This window comes from Hibiscus syriacus, unplaced genomic scaffold, assembly GCF_006381635.1.
Source record: "Hibiscus syriacus cultivar Baekdansim isolate YM2019G1 unplaced genomic scaffold, ASM638163v2 tig00117026_pilon, whole genome shotgun sequence".
Lineage (NCBI taxonomy): Eukaryota > Viridiplantae > Streptophyta > Magnoliopsida > Malvales > Malvaceae > Hibiscus > Hibiscus syriacus.
The window spans coordinates 611,838-635,070 of record NW_024063529.1 but is presented as its reverse complement, the minus strand read 5'-3'; the positions used below and the strand labels follow the sequence as shown (position 1 = coordinate 635,070).

Here is a 23,233-nt window from a genome sequence, read left to right as displayed (position 1 = left end):
ACCTATTAAAGCCAGGTGTACGATCCAGATCGATTCGGATTAGTCAAAGCGAAGCTCAAAAAAAATTAATACTAAATGATTTAGATATTACACTCGAAGATGTTATATGGTAAAGTCAGGATATTTACATATTATAGTGTATGTACCAGGAAAAAAAAACAAGACATTACTGATAAAAATTGTCATAATTACCTCAAAAAAATCCAAAAAGAAGACTAATTCATGAAAGGCAAGGAACCAACGCGTGGGAAACAAGAAAAAACAGCAAAGATGAGTCGAACCCCATACGGCACGGTAATCACATAGTCCCCAAATCCAAAAGCTTAAAACAAGATACAACAGTCAAAGTTTAATATAAGCGTAACAGTTTTGTAATTAGTCAAATGGTTTGGTTCATGTTCATTTCATATTCGTAGGTTGTCACTTTCGATCTGTCTTTTTTTATTTTTTTCTCAGGACCAGATTACAAGCTTCTTCACGATTTTCAGAACACCATGGCCTGCATTTTAAAGTCTTCCATGAAGGGCTAAAAGGAAGGGTACGTTAGCTTTCGTTTTAACCCTCAATGTCAAATCCTGATCTCCGTTCCTCACGCCAGATATTTGTCGACTATAGTTGGTGCCAATTTTGCAGGTAGGATCAGTTTTGAGTCGGTCAATCTACATTTATATAACATTTTGGTTTTAATTTTGATATATTTTAAGTTTAAAATAATTTGTGAATTAAGACATTTTAGGGTCGGTTAATTAAGATTTGAAGTTCGGGGTTTTAATGGGTTTAGGATTTAACATAATTAAATTCTGGATATGAGATAATGTTATTACATTAACAAAGAAGGACAACAATATTCATATGTAGAAAGTATTAATGTTCTGCAAAAGATTTGTTATTCTTCTCTGTCTTAATGGATCGTGGAGGTATACTCTGTTCGTTCCTGAAGAAATTGTTAGGATCAACAGCAGTTTTAACATCAACAAGTCTCTCATAATTCCCATTAAAGTAACTCTCACCATAAACTTTGCCTCCTTCATAGCTCCACTTCTTCGTCGAACCAACATCAATGTCCCTGTAATTCAGATAAGCACTCCTCGGGTTCTTCGAAACGAATGGTGTCATAAACTCATGCAGGAGTTTCGCTCTTGTCGTGAAGTTCCTGTCGGCTTCGTCCCCAGGTTGGTGCCACGTGACGGAGTATTGAATCTTGTACAAGTTTCCAGCTCGATGTGGAAATGGCGTCTCGTCTGAGTTGAGTCGGTTCATTTGACCTCCATAAGCGTTGAAAACTAACCCCACTTTGCCTAATTCGATCACCTTTTTCCATAATGATTCCAACCCTTCTCTGGGAATCGGGGTCTGAACGTAATCTGATTTTCGTTTCAAGAAATCGGCGTCGTTTAGGTCCCGGTCGAGTAAAGCTGTTGGCTGAGTTCCTAAATCGAAATTCGCCCACCATAGAACTGAGTCGATCCAGCTCGTTTCGTTGCAGTTCTCTTTTACGATGCCCAACTCGGGGAAATCTTTCCTTAATAGACTCACTAGAGAATCGGATTCACCTAAATACATGGCGATTACAGTGATTCTGGCTGTCGTTTTCTTGTTTCTCGTCACCGGTTGTACAAGCATTCTCATGAACAGTTCATTTGACTGTCGCCGAAGCAAAAGATTGCCATTTGAGGGTTATATCGGTGGCGTTTTCAGTTAATAATCTTTCGACTCGGAAAACGGTGACTTTCTCCGGTACGGGGACGAGCTTTATTTTATAGGCTAAAAGTACGCCGAAACTGGCGGCTCCCTGCCTCTTATCGCCCAAAAAAGATCCTCTCCCATGGCTTTTCTATCGAGTATTCTCCCGTTCACGTCCACCAATTTCGCGTCCACCACATGATCCACCGACAGTCCGTACTTCCTAATCATGTTTCCGTAACCGGCGCCGCTTATATGTCCGCCAACGCCGACGGTGGGACAGACACCGGCGGGAAAACCATGGACTTTACTGTTATTCCATATGTTATAATAAACTTCGCCGAGTGTCGCGCCGGCGCCTACTCATGCTGATTCGTCGGCCAATCGACAGATACGGAGCGGAGTTTGAACATGTCGAGGATGAAAAACGGCTCGTCGGAGATGTACGACAGCCCTTCGTAGTCGTGGCCGCCGCTACGGATTTTGAGGCGGAAACCAAGCCTCTGGGCGCAGGTAACGGCGGCGGAGACGTGGGATTCATCCGATGGGGTGATGATGAGGAGGGGTTCGGGGTCGACGATGTGTTGAAACGCGCGTTTCGAATGTACGCACGCAAAACGGAAGCATACGAGGGGTTGGTTTTGGAGTAAACGATGGAGGAAGCTTCGCCGGCGGTGATCGATTAAAGCATTGGAGGACAGATTGATTAATGGGATCTGCGGCTGTAAATGAGGGCCGGAGGTTGAAGAATACGAGAGGAACAAGCAGAAGCAACAATGGCGACATGGTGGGGGTTTTGATGATGTTTTATTTAATCCAAATGATGGGTTTTAAATTTATAAGCTTTCATGTTCACATGGTATTTTTCAGTCTAGTGAATAAAATGTAGGGTAAAGTGTAAAAATGGTCACTGAACTTTTCATATACTTATATTTAGGTCCTTCAACTTTTAAAACTTGTATTACAACCACCAAACATTTAGTTCGTTTGCAATACGGTCCCCAAAAAATGGCCGTTTCACTGCCGTTAGGGTAAATTATATAAATGGTCACTGAAATTTTTAGATACTTACATATAGGTCCCCCAAACTTTTAAAAATTACAACATAGTCATCAATTACATTCTAAACCCTAAAATCCAAAATATTTCAATTACATTTTAAACCTCAAATTCCAAAATACTTCAATTACATGCCCAACCCCAAATTCATAATCTATTCTCAAAATCTACCATAACAAATTGAACTTGAAACAGCAACCCTAAACCCTCAAAACATATCCTTTCGGAAAAAAATTAACCAACTATAAGTGAACAACAAGTGATTATGTTGGGTTTGGTGTTTAGGGTTATGTTGGACCTAAATACTCAATTCAGTTTATAAAATAATTGACTCGAATTTTTTTTGATTTGAGTTTATAAAATTTAAATCAAGTCGAATTGAATTGAATTTTCGAGTTTTTGTTTAAATTTAATTATAAATATTTATCATATTATACTATTATTTGATTCTAATTCAGTTCAGTTTATAAAATAGTTTACTCGAATTTTTTTCGATTTGAGTTTATAAAATTTAAATCAAGTCGAATTGAATTGAATTTTCGAGTTTCTGTTTAAATTTAATTATAAATATTTATAATACTATAATATTATTTTATTCTAATTTAAATAGTTTTTTAACCATATACAATACATATATTTCTTCATATTTCTTCATATGTGATATACATATATCATACAGAGTCAAGGGACTTGACTCAAACTTAAAAATTAATCCACTAATTACTAAAAAATTTGAGATATTCGAGTTGTATTTTACAACTCAATTTTAACTTGAAATTTTTTTAAGTTAAGTTTATGAAATTACAACTCAAAGTCAATTTTTATCAATTTTTTTGAATCAATTCTAGTCAAAAAATAATTTTTCTGAATTGAATTAGGTATTATTCACTTATTGTTGGTTAAATCTAACTTTTAAATCCTAAACCCAACATAATCACTTATTGTTATGGACCCATAATGAACTAAATGTTGTTGATTATGTTGGGTTAATTGGTGGGGAAACTTAGCATTTAGGGTTATGTTTTGACGGTTTAAGATTATTGCTTCAAGTTCAATTTGTTATGGCAGATTTTGATAATGGATTATGAATTTGAGGTTGGGTATATAATTGAAGTATTTTTGGAATTTGAGGTTTAGAATATAATTGAAGTATTTTGAAATTTGGGCTTTAGAATGTAATTGATAAATGTGTTGCAAGTTTTAAAAGTTGGGGACCTAAATGCAAACGCCTAAAAAGTTCAGTGACCATTTATATAATTTACCCTAACAGCAATGAAATACCCGTTACGTCGGGGACCATATTGCAAACAAACTAAATAATTGGTGACTGTGTTGCAAGTTTTAAAAGTTAAGGGACCTAAATGCAAGCATCTGAAAATTTCAGTGACCATTTGTATACTATACCCTAAAATGTATGTAGATATTGTTTAAGACATAATCCAATATAGTATATATTACTAGTAAATTATAAGATTTATACACATTTTTGGAGCGGAAGAATTGGTAAATTAGTAAATCAAATAATAAATATTAGATACTTGTTATCCATTTTGTGAGTTTGGATAATATATAGAAGATTAATATATGATAACTTAGTAGTGGGAAAATATATTTTACAAGTTAGATTGTATTGATGTCATTTATACGATTTTAAGTTTAAAATTGGTATAATGTTAAAGAATGTTTATAATATTTAATTCTTTAAAATATACACAAACTCATAATTTTTAATAAGTGTATTAAACTCTTTTATATATAAAATTTAATAAAACGAACCAACTTAATTAAGTGGTTAAAAGAATCATTGTTGTTTTTAGAGGTCACAGGTTCGAGCACCAACGACTACAAGATGGTGATTTTACAATTATTGTCAAATGGTTAAGAGTATTTAGAACATATATTATTTTGTAATCACCTATTCAATATATATATATATATATATAATATATATATATATATATAATTTAATACTATTTAAAATAAATATTATTTTATAATCATTTTAGCTTAATAAAAAAGAGTTAATGTTATTTACATCCCCGTGACTCTAATTGAGTTATAATTTTTGTAATACAATAGTATGGTTAATTATAAAATAAATAAATAAAAAGTGTAGTTTAAATATTTTAAAAATATTTATTTATTTTAAAAATAAAAATAGGTACTAAAAAAGTATTAATGCTATACACTTTGTTTCATTAATTTTTTTTAAAAGTATATGCTTTCTAATTTTAGTTTTAATTTCATGAAGATTAAGAAGTAATAACCAATTTTAGTTGTTCTTTTTACGGGTTTAAAAGATACGAGACAGATCGTGAACTATTTAATACTTAATTCAAAAAGCTTGTAAGCAACTCAAAAGAATAATATATTAAATTTTTAGATTTTTTAAATTAAATTATTAATTATGTAATTAAGGTTTAAGTTCAAGTCGAGCTTCAATTTTTTATTTATAGTCGACCTTGAAAATTTTAAGCTCACCAACTTTCAAGTCGAACTTCAATTTTTGATTTATAGTCGACCTTGAAAATTTTAAACTCACAAGTTTTCGAGTCGAGCTTCAAATTTTTATTTCGAGTTTTTGTTGAGCTTGACAATTTTAAACTCGTGCAATTTCGAATCGATTCGAACTCAATTTTACGCTTTTCGAAATGAATCAAACTCAACCATACTTGAATTCGACTCGACTTAATTACAGCCCTAATTCTTTATAAGTACTTGACTCACCAAAGTGTTCAAAGTGCTTTTAAAATATATTAGCATAATAATATTTTATTCATTAATTACTACAAAACAATAATTAAAATAATCATAAAACTATTATTTTAATAAAATATTCATTAAACTAGACAAAGACAAACATATGACTAAAAAATAATTAAACATTCGGATAAACAGATAATATGGATATATTCTCCAATAATAAAATATGAATGTAATAAAATTATAATTAGTAGTTATGGGATCTATGTTAAAGCGAAAGATGGGTTTGCCACGTTGGATGAGTATAGTTGAGAATCACTAATGATGAATATTGTTGAGCATCATTAATTTAATTTATAAAAATTTAAAATTTTAAAAGACTCAACGTATAATTATAAATTAATTAAAATTTAAATATAAATTAATTAAAATTTTAAATATAAATTATTTAAAATAAAATATTAATTACATAATTTTTCATAATTTTTTAAAATAATTGGATTAAATATTGTTGAAAATATTTTGATATTTCGATATAACAAATTAAGTTAAATGAATTTTAAGATTTTCCAAATGATTTTTTAAGTATATTCGATATAATTATTCGAATATCAAAACATTACTCTAAATCTTTCAAAAGTCATTTTTAATCCTTACTCAAGTGTAAAATTAAGTTTTAATCTTAAAACAATTTCAAAATAATTTTACAAAGTATTTCGAACCGTTTCAAAGCCAAAAATTACAGATTGCTCAGAGGGAACCGATTCCCCCCCCAAGGGGGTACCGATTTCCCCCCAAGGGGGTACCGATTTCCCCCTGAATGGTTTGGCTCCGAGAATTCCAGTATGCTCTGAGGGAACCGATTCCCCCCCAGGAGGTACCGATTCCCCCCTGTTTAACGGTCGAAATATTTGAATTTTACACTTAGGGAACCGATTCCCCTCAAGGGGTACCGATTCCCCCACGCTCCAAACTGTTTTATTAATTGATTTCACACTAAAACGGCTATATTATCTTCACTAATCATCCTAACGTTCAGAAGTGATTCAAGGTGTATTTAACCAAGCTTAGAAGCCATTGATCAATAACAAGAAACATCAAGCAACTAGAATCAATAGAGAATCAAAGAGAAAGCATCAAACCTCAAGTTTGAGCATTTCAAGCCTATTTTTCATTCAATATTCATTTTGCTTTCAAGAACACTTATTGTGCTCAATTGTATTCATTCTTGAGTGTTCTTTTCTTTGTTCTAGAATTGTGCAAACAATCTACCTTGTGAGGATTTCCTTGTAAGTTTGCAAATTTGTATTGTTCTCTTTGGGAGAGAGCGTTCTTAAGAATTTGGGGTATAATTCTTGAGGGTTTGTAAGGTTACTCTTTGTCCTCAAAAGAAAGAAAAATTAGTGAATTTGTGAAAAACCCTTAATGTGGATAGCTAAGGTAATGGACGTAGACTTTGGTTGAGAAAGTCGAACCACTCTAAATCACTGTGCAAATTTCTTTCAATTTTCTGCAAAAGCTTCCACCAAAATTTTAATTGCCAATTCACCCCCCCTCTTAGCCATATTCTTTAATCGATTAACTCAATAATTGATATCAGAGCCTAACTCATTTAAAGGTTTAATCGCCTCTTGAGTCGATTCGGGAAGAGTTACATCGATAATCAAAGTCATCAATGCTCTACTTCAAACTTTGACTCCGGTCTCGATTCGATGCCCGTCAACAAGCCTCTTTTCTTCAATGGGGCTAATTATACATATTGGAAAAATATGATGATGTACTTCATTCAAGCAAGTGACATGGGAGCATGGAATGTCGTAGAAGAAGGATACTTCAAGCCTCTCACTCATCCAAGATTATGGAGTGAATGAGAGACAAAAATGTTCCAGCTCAACTCCAAAGCCATCCATATCATATTTTGTGCTATTGGACCAGATGAATACGAAAGATTTTCATCTTGTACAACCGCCAAAGAAATATGGGACAAACTTCAAGTCACTCATGAAGGTACCGATGAGGTAAAGAAATCTAAAATTAGTATTCTAACGCATAGCTATGAAAATTTCAGGATGAAACCAAATGAAGATATCAAAGCTATGACGGATAGATTCTCAACGATTGTCAATGGTCTCAAATCATATGGAGAGATCATTTCAAATGAAAAGCTTGTGAGGAAGTTAGTCTTCTCCCTCCCAAAATCATGGCCATCAAATAAGACGGCAATCATCGAGTCTAAGGATTTAACGTCCTTAACTCTTGAAGAGCTAATCGGTTCACTCCTCACTCATGAAATGATGCTTGAAGATGAGGTGGACCTTGATAAGATTGAAGAGACACCAAAGGAGAAGAAGAAGAAGAAAAAATATTGGAGTTGCTCTCAAATCCACAAAAGATGAGAGTGATTCGGATGACGATGACGATGACGAGGAAATGTCATTGTTTGCCAAACGGTTCAGAAAAATGATGAGACCTTACCGAGGAAGAAAATTCAAACGAAATGAAGGCCTAAAAAATGAACCAAAAGAGAATGACCCGATCATTTGCTATGAATGCAAAAAGCCAGGGCATGTCAAATATGATTGCCCATAATTAAAGAGAAAGGGTCAATCAAAGAATAAGCACAAGAATCATGTGGCTACATGGAGCGACGAAGAAGGTTCCGATGAAGAGGAACAAGAAGTAGCAAACTTGTGCTTGATGGCATTCAGGGAAGATTCTAAGGTAACCTCTAACTCATCTGATTTTGATAATTTATCATATGATGAGTTAGTAGAGGAATATAATGGGTTGGCTTCGGATTATGAGAAATTGTTTTTAAAATATAAAAATGATGTTTCAAAATTGAAAAATGAAAATAAACTCATATCCAAAACCAACAACAATCTTGAAAGTAAAATCAAAGATTTGCAAATCAAACTAGAAGAGTTTGAAAAGAAAATTTTGGATTTGCAAAATTTACTTTCAAAGGTTAATGATGATCATTAAAAGAAAATTGATGATCTTAAAACTTCTTTTGATAAAGTTAGAACAAAACGTTTTAAAAATAGAGAAAATTCAAAATCCAACTTTGTTAGAAAAAATTTTAAAAACTATAATCATAGAGGCCCCAAAGAACCTTTAATGGAAAAATCGTTAGAAGTATATGGGTTCCTAAAGAGCTCATTACTACTAAAGATAAGGATATCCTACACAAATGGATACCTAAGGGGACTAGAATTTTGGAAACTAATGAATATGGACCCAAAAGAATTTGGGTACAAAAAATTAGAAATTAATCTATGTTTGTAGGAAAATGAGCATTGCTACAAGGCACGGGAAACAAATACAAATTCATGGTACCTTGATAGTGGATGCTCAAGACACATGACCGGAGACAAAAACCGGTTCATTGAGCTTAACGCCAAAAATGGAGGAAAGTGACTTTTGGTGATGATTCAAAATGTCACATTGAAGGTATTGGTACTATTGGTAATACCTCTTCCATACAAATTAAGAATGTTTTATATGTGAATGGATTAAAGCATAATCTATTGAGTATTAGTCAATTTTGTGATAAGGGATTCAATGTCATGTTTGATATTAATGGTTGTAAAGTCATTGACATTGCATCTAATCAGATTATGCTTGTTGGTCATAGAATAGGAAACATATACATGGGTGCATTTAGATTCTATTGATATGACTAATTTGTGCCTAGTTGCTAAGGATGAACATGATAGTTGGTTATGGCATAGGAGACTAGGACATGCTAGTATGAGTGTTTTGCAACGGCTAACTCAAGGTGATTTAGTTCGAGGGTTGCCTAAGCTTAAATTTGATAATGATAAAATCTGTGATGCTTGTGCTAAAGGAAAACAAAAGCGAGTTTCTTTTAAATCCATTAATGACGTATCAACTAGTAGAGTATTACAATTGATCTATATAGATCTTTTTGGGCCAACTAGGACTACTAGCTTGGGTGGAAAACAATATGCATTTATCTTGGTAGATGACTATTCTAGATATACTTGGGTTCTATTCTTAAGTACTAAAGATGAAGCATTAGAAAAATTCATCACGTTTTCAAAAGTAATCCAAAAACGATAAAGGTTACTCTATAACTAGTGTTAGGAGTGATCATAGCACTGAATTTGAAAATCTTGGATTTACTGAGTTTTGTAATTCTAATGGTATTAGTCACAATTTTTCAGCACCTAGAACCCCTCAACAAAATGGAGTTGTTGAGAGGAAAAATCGAACTTTAGAAGAAATGGCTAGAACCATGCTTTGTGAAAATAATTTGCCAAAATATTTTTGGGCGGAAGCCACAAATACCGCTTGTTATGTTGTAAATCGAGTAATGATTAGGCCTATTTTAAAGAAAACTCCATATGAAATTTTCAAAAATAAAAAGCCTAACATTAGTTATTTTCATCATTTTGGATGTAAATGTTTTGTTTTAAACAATGGTAAAGAAAACCTTGGCAAATTTGATGCTAAAAGTGATGAAGGAATTTTTCTGGGTTATTCCTTAAATTCTAAAGCTTATCGAGTATTTAATAAAAGAACTTTAGTTGTAGAAGAGTCTATACATGTTGTTTTCGATGATAATCCCCTTCCGAGGAAGGATTCTTGTGTGAATGATGATGTAGGTGTTATAAATAGAAATGACGTTGGAGAACCATCATCAAAGGAAGAAACGAAAAATAAGGAAACTCATGATCCTCTTGAAAATCCAACCATTGAAGAAAGGGAAGTATCTTATCCAAGAGAGTACGACTATGTCAAGGATGGTGAGATTATAGATGATCCATCCAAAGGGGCAACAACTCGATCTTCTCTTAGAAATATTTGTAATTATGTTGCATTTATCTCATAGAGCCTAAGAATATTAAAGAAGCATTAAATGATGAACATTGGATTATGGCTATGCAAGAAGAGTTAAATCAATTTGAGAGAAGTAAAGTATGGACATTAGTTGAAAGGCCTAGTAATAAATCTACTGTAGGTACTATATGGGTATTTAGGAATAAGCTTGATGAGAGTGGTAATATAGTGAGAAACAAGGCTAGACTTGTTGCTCAAGGGTATACTCAAGAAGAGGGCATAAACTATGATGAAACATACGCTCCCGTAGCTAGGATGGAAGCAATTAGAATGTTACTAGCATTTGCATGTTTTTATGAATTTAAATTATATCAAATGGATGTTAAAAGTGCATTTTTAAATGGTTTTATAAAGGAAGAAGTATATGTGGAACAACCTCCAGGTTTTAAAGATTCAAAATTTTGGATCATGTTCTTAAATTGACAAAAGCGCTTTATGGTTTAAAACAAGCTCCTAGAGCTTGGTATGAAAGATTGTCAAAATTTTTAATTGAAAAAGGTTTTTCAAAAAAGAAGGTTGACACTACATTGTTTTTAAAGCATAAAGGTAAAGATTTATTAGTAGTTCAAATTTATGTTGATGATATAATATTTGGTTCTACTAATGATGTTCTTTGCCAAGAATTTTCTAAGCTAATGCAAAGTGAGTTTGAGATGAGCATGATGGGGGAGCTCTCATTTTTCTTGGGACTCCAAATCAAGCAAAGAAAAGATGGCATCTTCATCAATCAAGCTAAGTACGTCAAAGATATGCTCAAAAAGTTTGGACTGGAAATGGCAAACCTCACGACACACCAATGAGCTCTTCAATAAAGCTTGACTTAGATGAAGGAGGTAAATGTGTAGATGTTAAATTATATAGGTCAATGATTGGCTCTTTGCTTTATCTAACTGCAAGTAGACCAGACATTATGTTTAGTGTTTGCTTATGTGCTAGATTTCAATCATGTCCTAAGGAATCACATTTACTAGCTGTTAAGAGAATCTTTAGATACCTTAAGGACACTCCTAGTTTAGGACTTTGGTATCCTAGAGACACTAGCTTTAGCTTGCATGCCTTTTCTGATGCGGATTATGGAGAATGCAAATTAGATAGGAAAAGCACCTCCGGTACTTGCCAATTCCTTGGAAATATGATGATTTCTTGGTTTGGTTTTCAAAGAAACAAAATTGTGTTGCATTATCTACCACTGAAGCCGAATACATTTCAGCTGGTAGTTGTTATGCACAAGTTTTATGGATGAAACAACAACTTTTTGATTATGGAATTGAAGTAGGTACCATTACTATCAAGTGTGACAATACTAGTGCTATTTGTCTCACTAAAAATCCCATTCAACACTCTAGAACTAAGCACATTGAAATAAGACATCACTTCATTAGAGACCATGTCACTAAGGAAGATGTAGTTCTAGAATTTGTTGATACGTTGCACCAATTAGCGGATATCTTTACAAAACCTTTAGACAAGGAAAGATTTTGGACACTTAGGAAATAATTAGGTTTGACCAACCTATCTTCACTTAGTGTTTAAAATAATTTTAGCACTTTTAAGACTAAATGAAAAATGCTAATGCATTCATTTATATTAGTTAGGGGAAGTTTATGATTCTTGATGAAAAATTAATTTTATGTTCAAATATCGTTTAAAGATTAATTTGATTATTTGAACATGATTAATTTTCAATTATGAGTTGCCAATACCACTAGAGAAAATTAATTTAGCATTTTGGTGCAGAGGGAATCGATACCCCCATGAGGGAACCGCCACAGGGGAATCGATACCCCCTGGGGTTCTGGTTTTATCGGGCAGAACCCTTGGTTTTGGCTCAAAACCTCTCTTCTCTTCACGCCGTTTATCCCCTCTACTCTCTCAAATCTCCACTTTGCCTCAAAACAACGTTTTTAATCGGAATTCTCTTCAAATATCATCTTCTAAACTTGCTAGCATCATTAAAATCGTGCAAACAACATCAAAATCCACTCAATCTCATCTTTCAAGGTAAATTTTCTAAACTCTCTATTTCATTGATTTTGAACATAGGACTTGTTTTAATTAGTTCTAGATAGAAATAGTGATCGGGCATTGATTGTATAGTGATTAGAAGCTAGATATTACAACTAATTTCATCAAAAACACAAGAATTTTCCAAAAAATTTGAAATTTTCGAAATAAAAAAAATTGTTTTTCAAATTATTGTGTTTTAATTGAATTATGAAAACTATACATATATTGTTTTTCAAAATCTTATTTTTTAATATTTTTCAAAAACTTTGCCCATTAGGATTGATTTAGAGAACCTTGAAATATTGAGGACTCAATTGAGTTTTGGGATTAATTGAATTGCATACATGTGTTTTCTAAATTGTAGGTTATCCATTCTATTCCGATTTCCTAAACCATGTCCAATCCTAAACGTGCTAGGTCATCATCTAGTCGCTCACACCGTCAACCAATTCCACCTCCAAATCCTCCTCCTATTCATGAAATTCCAATTCCTAATCCTAATCCAGTTGATCCCAATATAACTATCCAAAATTCCTGCTTCAATCATCCTGGTCCTAGAAATCATCGTTTTTGGTATTATCAATATTCCTGCTTCAATCATCCTTGAACCTATAGTTTATCATCAACTTGTTCGCATCTTTTATTCTAATGCCGTTTGTGTCAAAAACCGAGCTCAAACCGAAACCATAGGAGTTCGTTCCTACCTCCTAGGAAAATTCTTACATATTGACTCGACTTACATAGCCAAGGCATTAGGATTAGATAACGATGGTATTTCAAATGAAAAACAAATTTTAGGTTCTCGTTATAAAAGAATGGATAGTGCGAGTGTCTTAGACATTCATGAACGTTTTCTTCATCTAATGATTTCTTGGTGGTTTCGACCATCCGGAGGTCGTTATTCTACTCTTAGAGCCTTGGATCTTTGGTGGTTACATTGTTTCGAAAACAGTATTAAAATAAACCTACCTCAGATCATTTTTGCTAAAATTGTTGAAACCGTAAATCTTGTTCCTAACAAGAAACTCTGTTCATCTTTAGTTTACGGTTGCATTCTGAGTAATCTTTTTTCTAAAGACGGGCTTAGAGTAGGTCTAGATGTCGTCTTTCCTCTAAAGAAACAAATTAATCTTTTTTCCTTAACGAGAGCGGGATGGATAAAGGATAAAGAAACCGGTGAATGGGTTCGATCTTCTGAAAATACTCCAGGAGCTAGTTCTTCACGAGCTCCACTAGAAGTTGACGACGATCCCGAGCTTGAACAATTAATGAGAGACATCGATGAAGCCGAAGATGAGCCTGAGCAGCCCGAGGAGCAAGCACGACAAACGAATCAAATGCCTCCATATTTTCAATCCTTTATGGAGACATTCGATTTCCGATATGCTACCATGGATTCACGCTTTACTTCTATAGAGTCCCATTTATCCACAATGGGAGCTCAACAATTAGAAATTCTCTGAGAGATGCGCACAAACAACGCTTCGATGAATGAACGTATTGATGCACTCTCACATGAGATGGTCGCTATGCGAGCTCGTTTTCCTCTTCCCAATCTGGATGTTTGATTCTGTGTTTAGCTTTAGAACTTTGAACTAAAAGATTATTGTTTCAACATTTTGGATATTTTGGAATGTTTGAATTTGCGGATTGATTGACTTTGAATTTGTTTATGGATGGTTTGAACTTATATATTTGGTGTGGTTAAATTTATTCATTATTGCATCATTTACATCATGTTAGATATATGACCAATTTTGCCATGTCACATTAATTATGAATATTGATTATGAAACTAATGGCTAACGTTTCTCTTGATTGTGATCTTAGCAGCTTAAACTATATATATATAATTGGCTAAATGATTTGAAAACCTTGTTTAAATTCTTTTAAAATGTCTTTTTGATTTAACAAAAAGGGGGAGAAGTGTTAAATGTTAAATGTTTTAAATGAGAGAAGTGTTAAAGTAAGGGGGAGTAATTTCAAAACTTGATTTAAAAATCTTAAAATTACTAAAATGTTTTGTCATATCAAAAAAGGGGAGATTGTTGAAAACATTTTGATATTTCGATATAACAAATTAAGTTAAATGAATTTTAAGATTTTCCAAATGATTTTTTTAAGTATATTCGATATAATTATTCGAATATCAAAACATTACTCTAATCTTTCAAAAGTCATTTTTAATCCTTACTCAAGTGTAAAATTAAGTTTTAATCTTAAAACAATTTCAAAATAATTTTACAAAGTATTTCGAACCTTTTCAAAGCCAAAAATTCCAGATTGCTCAGAGGGAACCGATTCCCCCCCCCAAGGGGGTACCGATTCCCCCTGAATGGTTTGGCTCCAAGAATTCCAGTATGCTCGGAGGGAACCGATTCCCCCCAGGGGGTACCGATTCCCCCTATTTAACGATCGAAATATTTGAATTTTACACTTAGGGAACGGATTCCCCTCAAGGGGGTACCGATTTCCCCCACGCTCCAAACTGTTTTATTAATTGATTTCACACTAAAACGACTATATTATCTTCATTAATCATCCCCAACGTTCAGAAGTGATTCAAGGTGTATTTAAGCAAGCTTAGAAGCCATTGATCAATAACAAGAAACATCAAGCAATTAGAATCAAGAGAGAATCAAAGAGAAAGCATCAAACCTCAAGTTTGAGCATTTCAAGCCTATTTTTCATTCAATATTCATTTTGCTTTCAAGAATATTTATTGTGCTCAATTGTATTTATTCTTGAGTGTTATTTCTTTGTTTTAGAATTGTGCAAACATATTTGCCTTGTGAGGTTTTTCTTGTAAGTTTGCAAATTTGTATTTCTCTTTGAGAAAAGAGTGTTCTCAAGAATTAGGGTATATTCTTGAGGGAGTTGTAAGGTTATCTCTTTGGCCTCAAAAGAAAGAACAAATTAGTGAATTTGTTGGAAAATCCTTAGTGTGGATAGCTAAGGTAGTGGACGTAGACTTTGGTTGATAAAGTCGAACCACTCTAAATCGCTGTGCAAATTTCTTTCAATTTTCTGCAAAAGCTTCCACCAAAATATTAATTGCCAATTCACCCCTCTCTTGGCCATATTCGTCAATCGATTAACTCAACAAATATCAACCTCTAAATTAATAGTGTTAAAAATATTATAGAAAATAATGTAATTAATATTTTATTTTAAATAATTTAACTTTACATTTTTAATTAATTTATAATTATAAGTTAATTCATTTAAAATTTTAATTTTTTATAAATTAAATTAATTATGTTCAACAATACTTATTGTTAATTTATTGTTAATGGTGTTCAACGACATCAAACGTTATAGAAATTTCTTTAAACAAATGGCAACTCGGCACACGGTTTTGTTTTCTCACCTAATAATTTTACATTTGCATCAATGATCACCTTAAATAATAGGATAAAGTATATAAGTGCTCACTAAACGATGTTGAAATAATTTTTTAAATTATTTAAATTTTTAAAAATTATAATATAATTATTTAATTTATTAATTTATTATAAAATGGTCATTATATATTATAAATAATGATAAAAATTAATAAATTTAAGGAATGATTTATAATAGTTTGATAAATTTAATAATATTTTATAACAATTCAAAAAAATTAATAATTATTTTATAGCAGTTTGAAAATTTTAATAACTAGTTATAAATATTTAAATTTTAGTGATAAAAAATTTGTTTTGAAATTAATTTAACAATCATTCAGCAAAAATGATGGAATAATTATTTCCCCAAATAATCCACCCAACATTTTATTTTCCCAAATAGGCTGTTTTCTACATTGATGCCTGAAGACGCATAGTGTTCTATGTAACTTGGAGAAGACCCCATGATTTCTACACGTATTCAAGCCAAACTCTCCATGCTTCTTCAACATGCATGAAAAATTTGAAGACCCCAGGACTTGTACACGTCTTCAAGGTGAAGACTATAGGATTGCCATGCGTCTTCAGCAGGTATCTCTGTTCCTATGCAGAGTTGAACCGTGCAGCGCTGCTGCTCCATGCAGTGAAACAATAAATGGTCGTGAATGAATGCATGCACACATGAATTAATGGTAACTGAGTGGTGCAGTGCATTATTGGAGTATTTGGTTTGATGAGATGGGTGAGGGGTGATAATATTATATATGGGGGAGAGGGGATAACTTGTTCATATATACCAGGTGAAAGTAAAAAAAAAAAAAACCAGTGTGGTTGGTTGAAAGAGAAAGAAGAAATATGGCGTTCAAAAAATTAGTGGAGGCAAATAATTTCATTACCAGCTTGTTTAGTTACCCATTTTTGTTGGGTTGTATCGATTCCAACGTCAAATATAGGGTTGTAAGCATTTTTTAATTTATTTTATTGTTATTTTTTAATTTATACTTTTTTATTCAAATTAATTTACATTAATTTTTATTTTCTCATTAATATTTAATTTTTAAAAATTCATTTTTTTTTACAGATTGATTGAAGTATGGAAGCACAAAATAATCTTCTGAGACTAGATGATCGATATATTTCTAGTCATTTGGGAGAACTGATATTAGTATTTAATAATATATTTTATTTGAGAATGACTTATTAAATATGAAAATTATATTTTATGATTAATTTAATAGATTTAAAAATTGCAGGAAGACGAGCAGGAACACCTTCGCAATCGAATCAATGTTTGTGGTACACCACACAGTCTTATTATCAATAATTTGAAAATGGATAGATTTTACAATGTCACGTTTGTTCGAGACTTCAAGTTGGTCCCTGGTTTGATTAGTGCGTTGATTAAACGGTGGAGACCTGAAACTCACACATTTCATATATTGTGTGGATAATGCACGATCACTCTCGAGGTCCCGATAAATGGTATGTCAGTGGCGAGGAAAAATGAAAAGAACTCGATTTTAGTTTTTCAGAAGCACCTCAGGAAGACGTTGTCACCTTTAATTTTAAAAAGGTCGCGTTTGAGGATACTATGGTTAGAGAACGAATTTAAGCTCGATCGTTATAGTACCGATGAAGAAGTTATATATGCAACTCGAGCATATATACTCCAACTAATTGGGGAAATTTTGATATCGGATAAATACAATAGTCTAGTTCATATACAATATCTCTCATTTTTTAATTATTTTTGGGAAACCAGTAAATATAGTTGGGGATCAACAATATTGGTGTTCTTGTACTGAGAGATGTGCAAGGCTTCATTAATCACATATAAGAAAGTTATAGTTGAAATTGGTGGATATCTGATGTTGCTACAGTCGTGGGCGTGACACATACTTCCATTTTTAACACTAATTAGTCGAGTTGAGATTGAGTTTTCTTTTGCCGGAAGGTAAAATTTTGATCTAAAATATTAGTTTGAATTTATTTATTTTCTTGAATATTGAAACAATTATCTAATAATATTTTATTTGGTATACAGATGGAGGCATAAAATAGAATAAACGAGGTTAGCGCATAATAATGTGAAGGAGTTTAGAATCAAGATCGACATTAAAAGCAAAAATAAGGTATATATTATTGATTTATTATTTATTTTTTTATAATTATATAATTTTATTTTATAGTTTATTTGGAGGTTGTAAGACAATGGAGAAATAATATCGTATGTGCCGCCACATGCACAATATATTTGGGAGGGTTGTGAATATTGGTGTGATGTTACACCCTTGATACATTTTGTTTTTGTTGAGTACCAGAGGGCCGATAGAGTGTTGAGGCAGTTCAGGTTCCACCAGCCTATTCTGTGAATTCCAGAAAATGATGACGATCTCAAAACAATAGATGCAAGAGGCAAACCTGTAATTGATTGGGTTACGAAGCATGCCTTCTACATCAATCTTTGGAACAACAGAGCCACGTTGATGTCGACTCTCTCCTATTCAAGATGATGACTTCAATTTGTAAAATTCAACTTACCACATGTATTATTGGGATAATGGTAAGGCGTACTTGACAACAACCATAGAAATAATGAGATTTATATAATATAAAAAAATTAGCAAAAGCAAAAAAATCTAGACTGAGTGGGAGTGGGAGTTCAACTCAAAATGAAGCAAAAACAGTGCCACTGGATCAAGCGTTTAATGATTCAGGCGAAACACGATCAATATGGCAGTCTTGGGATGAGCATATGAATCAAAGATCGAGTCCGATCATATGGGAAAGGGGTAATACGATGGTAGGCGACGACTCATCAATTCATCAAGCTTTCGATGATTCGGTTGTTACTGCCTACACACCTGAGTTTATTCCACCTCCTCAAACATCCATATACGATCCCATGTTTGGATCGACATATGTATTATTGGGATAATGGTAAGCCGTACTTGATAACAACCATAGAAAGGAGGAGATCTATACAATATAAGAAAAAATTTAGCAAAAGTGAAAAATCTAAACTAAGTGCTACTGGATCAAGCGTTTGATGATTTAGGGAAAAATGATCAACATGGCAGTCGTGAGATGAACTATGAATCAAAGATTGAGTCCGGTCATATAGAAAATGGGTAATACAATGGTAGGCAATGACTCATCAATTCATCAAGCTTTTAATGATTCGACTGTTACTGCCTACACACCTGAGTTTATTCCACCTCCTCAAGCACCCATATACGATCTCATGTTTGGATCAACATTTTATTGTGGTGACATGACATCTATGATGTCAAATACGACTATTTGTCATATAAAAAGTGGTCGACAATAATTTACAACACCGGAGAATATGCCCTCGGTGAATGAGCAGGTTACCTATGATGATCAAACTCACAAGCAATCACAACGAAATCGATGAGCACCTCGACATTATTATTCAACAACACCCTGTCATCGGCAAGAATAATAAATGTTTCCTTGATCTTTGAATGAAAAATTATTATTAAATAAAATTTGTTGGCAACCTTGAATAGTTATTTTACCAATAATGTAGGATGCACAAAACACGTTGATGTGGAATTTATTTATATTTATTAATGTGACACTACAATGAAAACTAACTTGAAAATTTACAGTCGTCTCTCCTTCAACAATGGCGAAGGCTATTGGAAAGATATTTTATTGATCATCTTATGCAACGCCTATCAATAGTATATGCTTATATTGCTCGTACAACCATGTAGCATTTACTTGGACAATACGCTTGCAAAATGGAAATCATTCTATACATAGCTTGAATGCCCAAAAGAGTCTATGAAATATTCTTTTCCCTTGAAGAAGTTAACCTTCTTGGTTGTATGCAGTCATGGTTTGAGATTTCACTATAGTTCCCGGGATGAAACATTTCATAGCTTGTAACGAATCTGGTAGCTCATTGTATGATGTATCCTAATTGCCATATATCAACCTCATTGCCTTCTCTATTGTAGACCAAACTGGTTTGTATTTTATATTGTATCTGAATTGGTCTCGAATAGATGCAACTAACACCAAACAAGGGATTCTTGGATTTTGTTCAACGAACACCTTCACGTATTGACATATTACATCAAAATATAATAGTTTATGGTCTTGTTCGATGGAGTTTTGTAAACATGTGTGAGGGTCATTATACCTTGTAATGACTCAAGCATCTTGGTTCGTCATTTTGGATACTCTGATCAGCCACTTACACTCGGGGTCATATTTAACACACTTCGCATACAGAGTTTTCTGGTTGGACTCTACAACCTTGTAATCTATATGGCCTTTTATGCAATATTTTTAAATGTAAATGTAGCTTCATTTTTTCATTTAAATTGCTTCCCAACAGATAATTCACCCGAGTTTTCAGATGACTCAGTTATGTAGCCTGAAGTCATATGTGGCATCTATGTGAATTCAGGTGCCCTCATCACATCATAATCTATCTCGTACATGTAAGGAGTAGGTTGATACGATGTCGGATATTCATCATTGGCTAAATCAACTTCACCACCATAAAAAATAGTGTCATCGTTAACCAAATCAAGTTCCTCAGTTTCTTCATCTTCGCTGGAATCATCATGTGTTTCTCCCCAATGATTCTCAACGTCAATATCAATAGTCGATTTTAGATGATGTATACTTCTTGCCCTATACTATATTGTTGTCGATGTCTCACTGACTTCATTTGCACTTTTCAACATCGCCATAATATTGTTTATCAACTTATATGTTGGGTCCTCAAACTCACTTCCGAAAGTCATTTGAGATGAATTTCCAGCCACATTTTTTGACAACCCAGGAACATCAAATATCTTATGCACCTCAACAAATAACTCAAAAAATGAAATATTTGTTGTCTCATATACTTCAATCATTGTTCTAATATCATCATCTTCTTAAAGTGGTACTGCAACATACGTGACTAGATTGGGATATATCATAAACATGTACCTCAACCCATCAATTATAGCTCGTATTTTTCTTTCTATCATCTCCTTTATTTCTATAAATGTGATGTCTCTTTTAAACATCATATTTATTGTTTTTTTAGACTGAAAAACAACACCGACCTCATTCTCTATAATATGTCTATTATAATGGACAATCATGAAGAATTTTTTGCTCATTTTCCCCCCTCTCTCTCTCTCTCTCTCTCTCTCTCTCTCTATATATATATATATATATATATATATATATATATTTAGAACAAAAAATAAAATATTCTAACAATATTTTGTTATTATTTAAATAATAATTAATTTTTAATACTATTTTCAATAATTAATAAGGCAAAATGATATATCTGTTTAATCATTTGTAATCCAAATACTAAATCAATACTATTAAAATTTCATACTAATGATTCATAAGTCAAATAAAAACTAAAAATATTACAAAACTAAAATAGTAATACTTCAAATAAAATCTATTTGTACTTACTTCAAAACTTATTCCCCCAACTTGATTTACAAAAAATATCTCGAATCAACTTTTTACTCACTCTTTAATATGCAAATGAACTCAACAATATCATTTAACATAATAATAGGAGGTAAAATATATAAAAAATTATATAAATCATTCGAATACTTACTCAAGAAAATGATCATGCAAATTTGTTAAACATTTTCTCAAATGCTCCAAATGTTGGTTATTCCAACTGCTTGCTTTCTCTTTTGTTCATTATTTTTTCTTCGATTAAATAACACCCCCAACCCATACATATATACATCTAAAATTATTTTTAGACAAAGGTTGTTTTACACACATAGCAGGGCATGGGAACCTCTGCAGAGCATTGGGAAGTGAAATTGTTAGGTCTGTAAATACTGCATGGGAAGAGTGCTTCACTATTCACTCACGGGCTGCTACAATTGCTTCAGGGAGTCACTGCCAAATTCATTGATTGAGCACTAATAATTCACTACACCAACAACACTTCACTTCACGGGCAGCTGCTGCATTAAGGTAGCTTTGCATGCTGCACAGCATGGAGTAGATATAAACGTTGAAGACGCATGGAAATCTTGTAGTCTTCAGCTTGAAGACGTGTAGAAATCATGGGGTCTTTGTATACCCCCATGCAAGTTGATGACGTGAGGAAATATTGGAGTCTTCACTTTGAAGATGTGTAGAAATCATGGGCTCTTCTCCAAGTCATATGGAACGCTAAGCGTCTTCAAGAATTACTGTTGAAGTCACTCTATTTGGGGAAATAAACGATGGGGTGAAATATTTGGGGAAATAAAATTTCTCAATGCATTATTCTAGAATTTTTTTCCTCGATCATTTATATATTTTATTTTAAATAATAATAACGTGGGAGGAAAAAATGTAATTTTGACTTTCCAATTTCGACGCCCATATGAGAATATCTTTTGGAAATCTTACTGTGGTACTCTCTCCACCATAAATATTGTCGGTACAACGTAAACAAATAATAATAATAATAATAATAATAATAATAAGAGTAATGTACACAAGTGATCCTCTGGTTATAGGATGAAAATTTATCGAGTCTCTCAATTATTAAAAGTTATAAAATATTCTCTTATTATGGGATGTTGCTTTGTTAGTCTACCGACTATTAAAAGTTACAAAATGGTTACCCGACTATTCATATGCTTCAAACTCAACGGCCGTTTGAGTTGGATATTAACCTACTAATTGAGATATGATAAAATCATATTTTGATGATGTCTATTAGCATCATCATTGCTTTCAAGTATCAACTCAACAACACAATGTTTTAAGCACTGATTGGACAACATAATATAAACGGAGACTTAATCCACAAACACAACTCAAAAAATTCTAGGATCAGATTTTATCATATCTTAATGAGCATGTTAACGTCCAGCTCAGAAGATTGTCAATTTTTAATGGAAAATGACGAGTTTAGAACATATGAATAGTCGTGTGATTATTTTGTAACTTTTAATAGTAATAGGACTCAACAAAGCAACACTTATAATCAAGGGATCATTATATAACTTTTAATAGTCAAGGAACTCAACAAATATATATGCTATAGTCAGTGGACTATTTGTGTATTTTATAATAAGAATAATAAGGTAAAAGGGTACTTGAGGCCCTTGTACTTTTCCAAAAAAAACCAATGTGACCCTTGACATTTTCTTGCACTCAATGTGACCCTCGAACTTATAAAAAAAATCAATATGACCCTTTGACCAACAGTTTCTGTCGTTGACCATTACGATGCTGACGTGGCACTTCATGGTGTTGATATGACAGTCCACAGTGGCTGGTGATGTGGCTAATAGCGTGGCAGATGGGCTAAATTGGATTTTTTTAAGTTCGAGGGTCAAATTGATTTTTTAAAAGTTTAATAGCTTATTTGATTTAAAAATATATATTTTTTAAAATTCAAAATATAATATATTCAAAAATGAATAAAAATAAAAATTAAATTATTCAAAAACTAAAAATATATATTATTATTTTTTTATCTCGAATTTAACTTGACTTTTATCTATATAAAT

The 23,233-nt window shown here is 32.6% G+C and overlaps 1 pseudogene; it reads right to left on the bottom strand.

Annotated features, from left to right (window-relative positions):
• Positions 1 to 864: 864 nt before the first annotated feature.
• Positions 865 to 2,477, bottom strand: LOC120196013 (annotated as a pseudogene).
• Between the last annotated feature and the right edge of the window lie 20,756 nt (positions 2,478 to 23,233).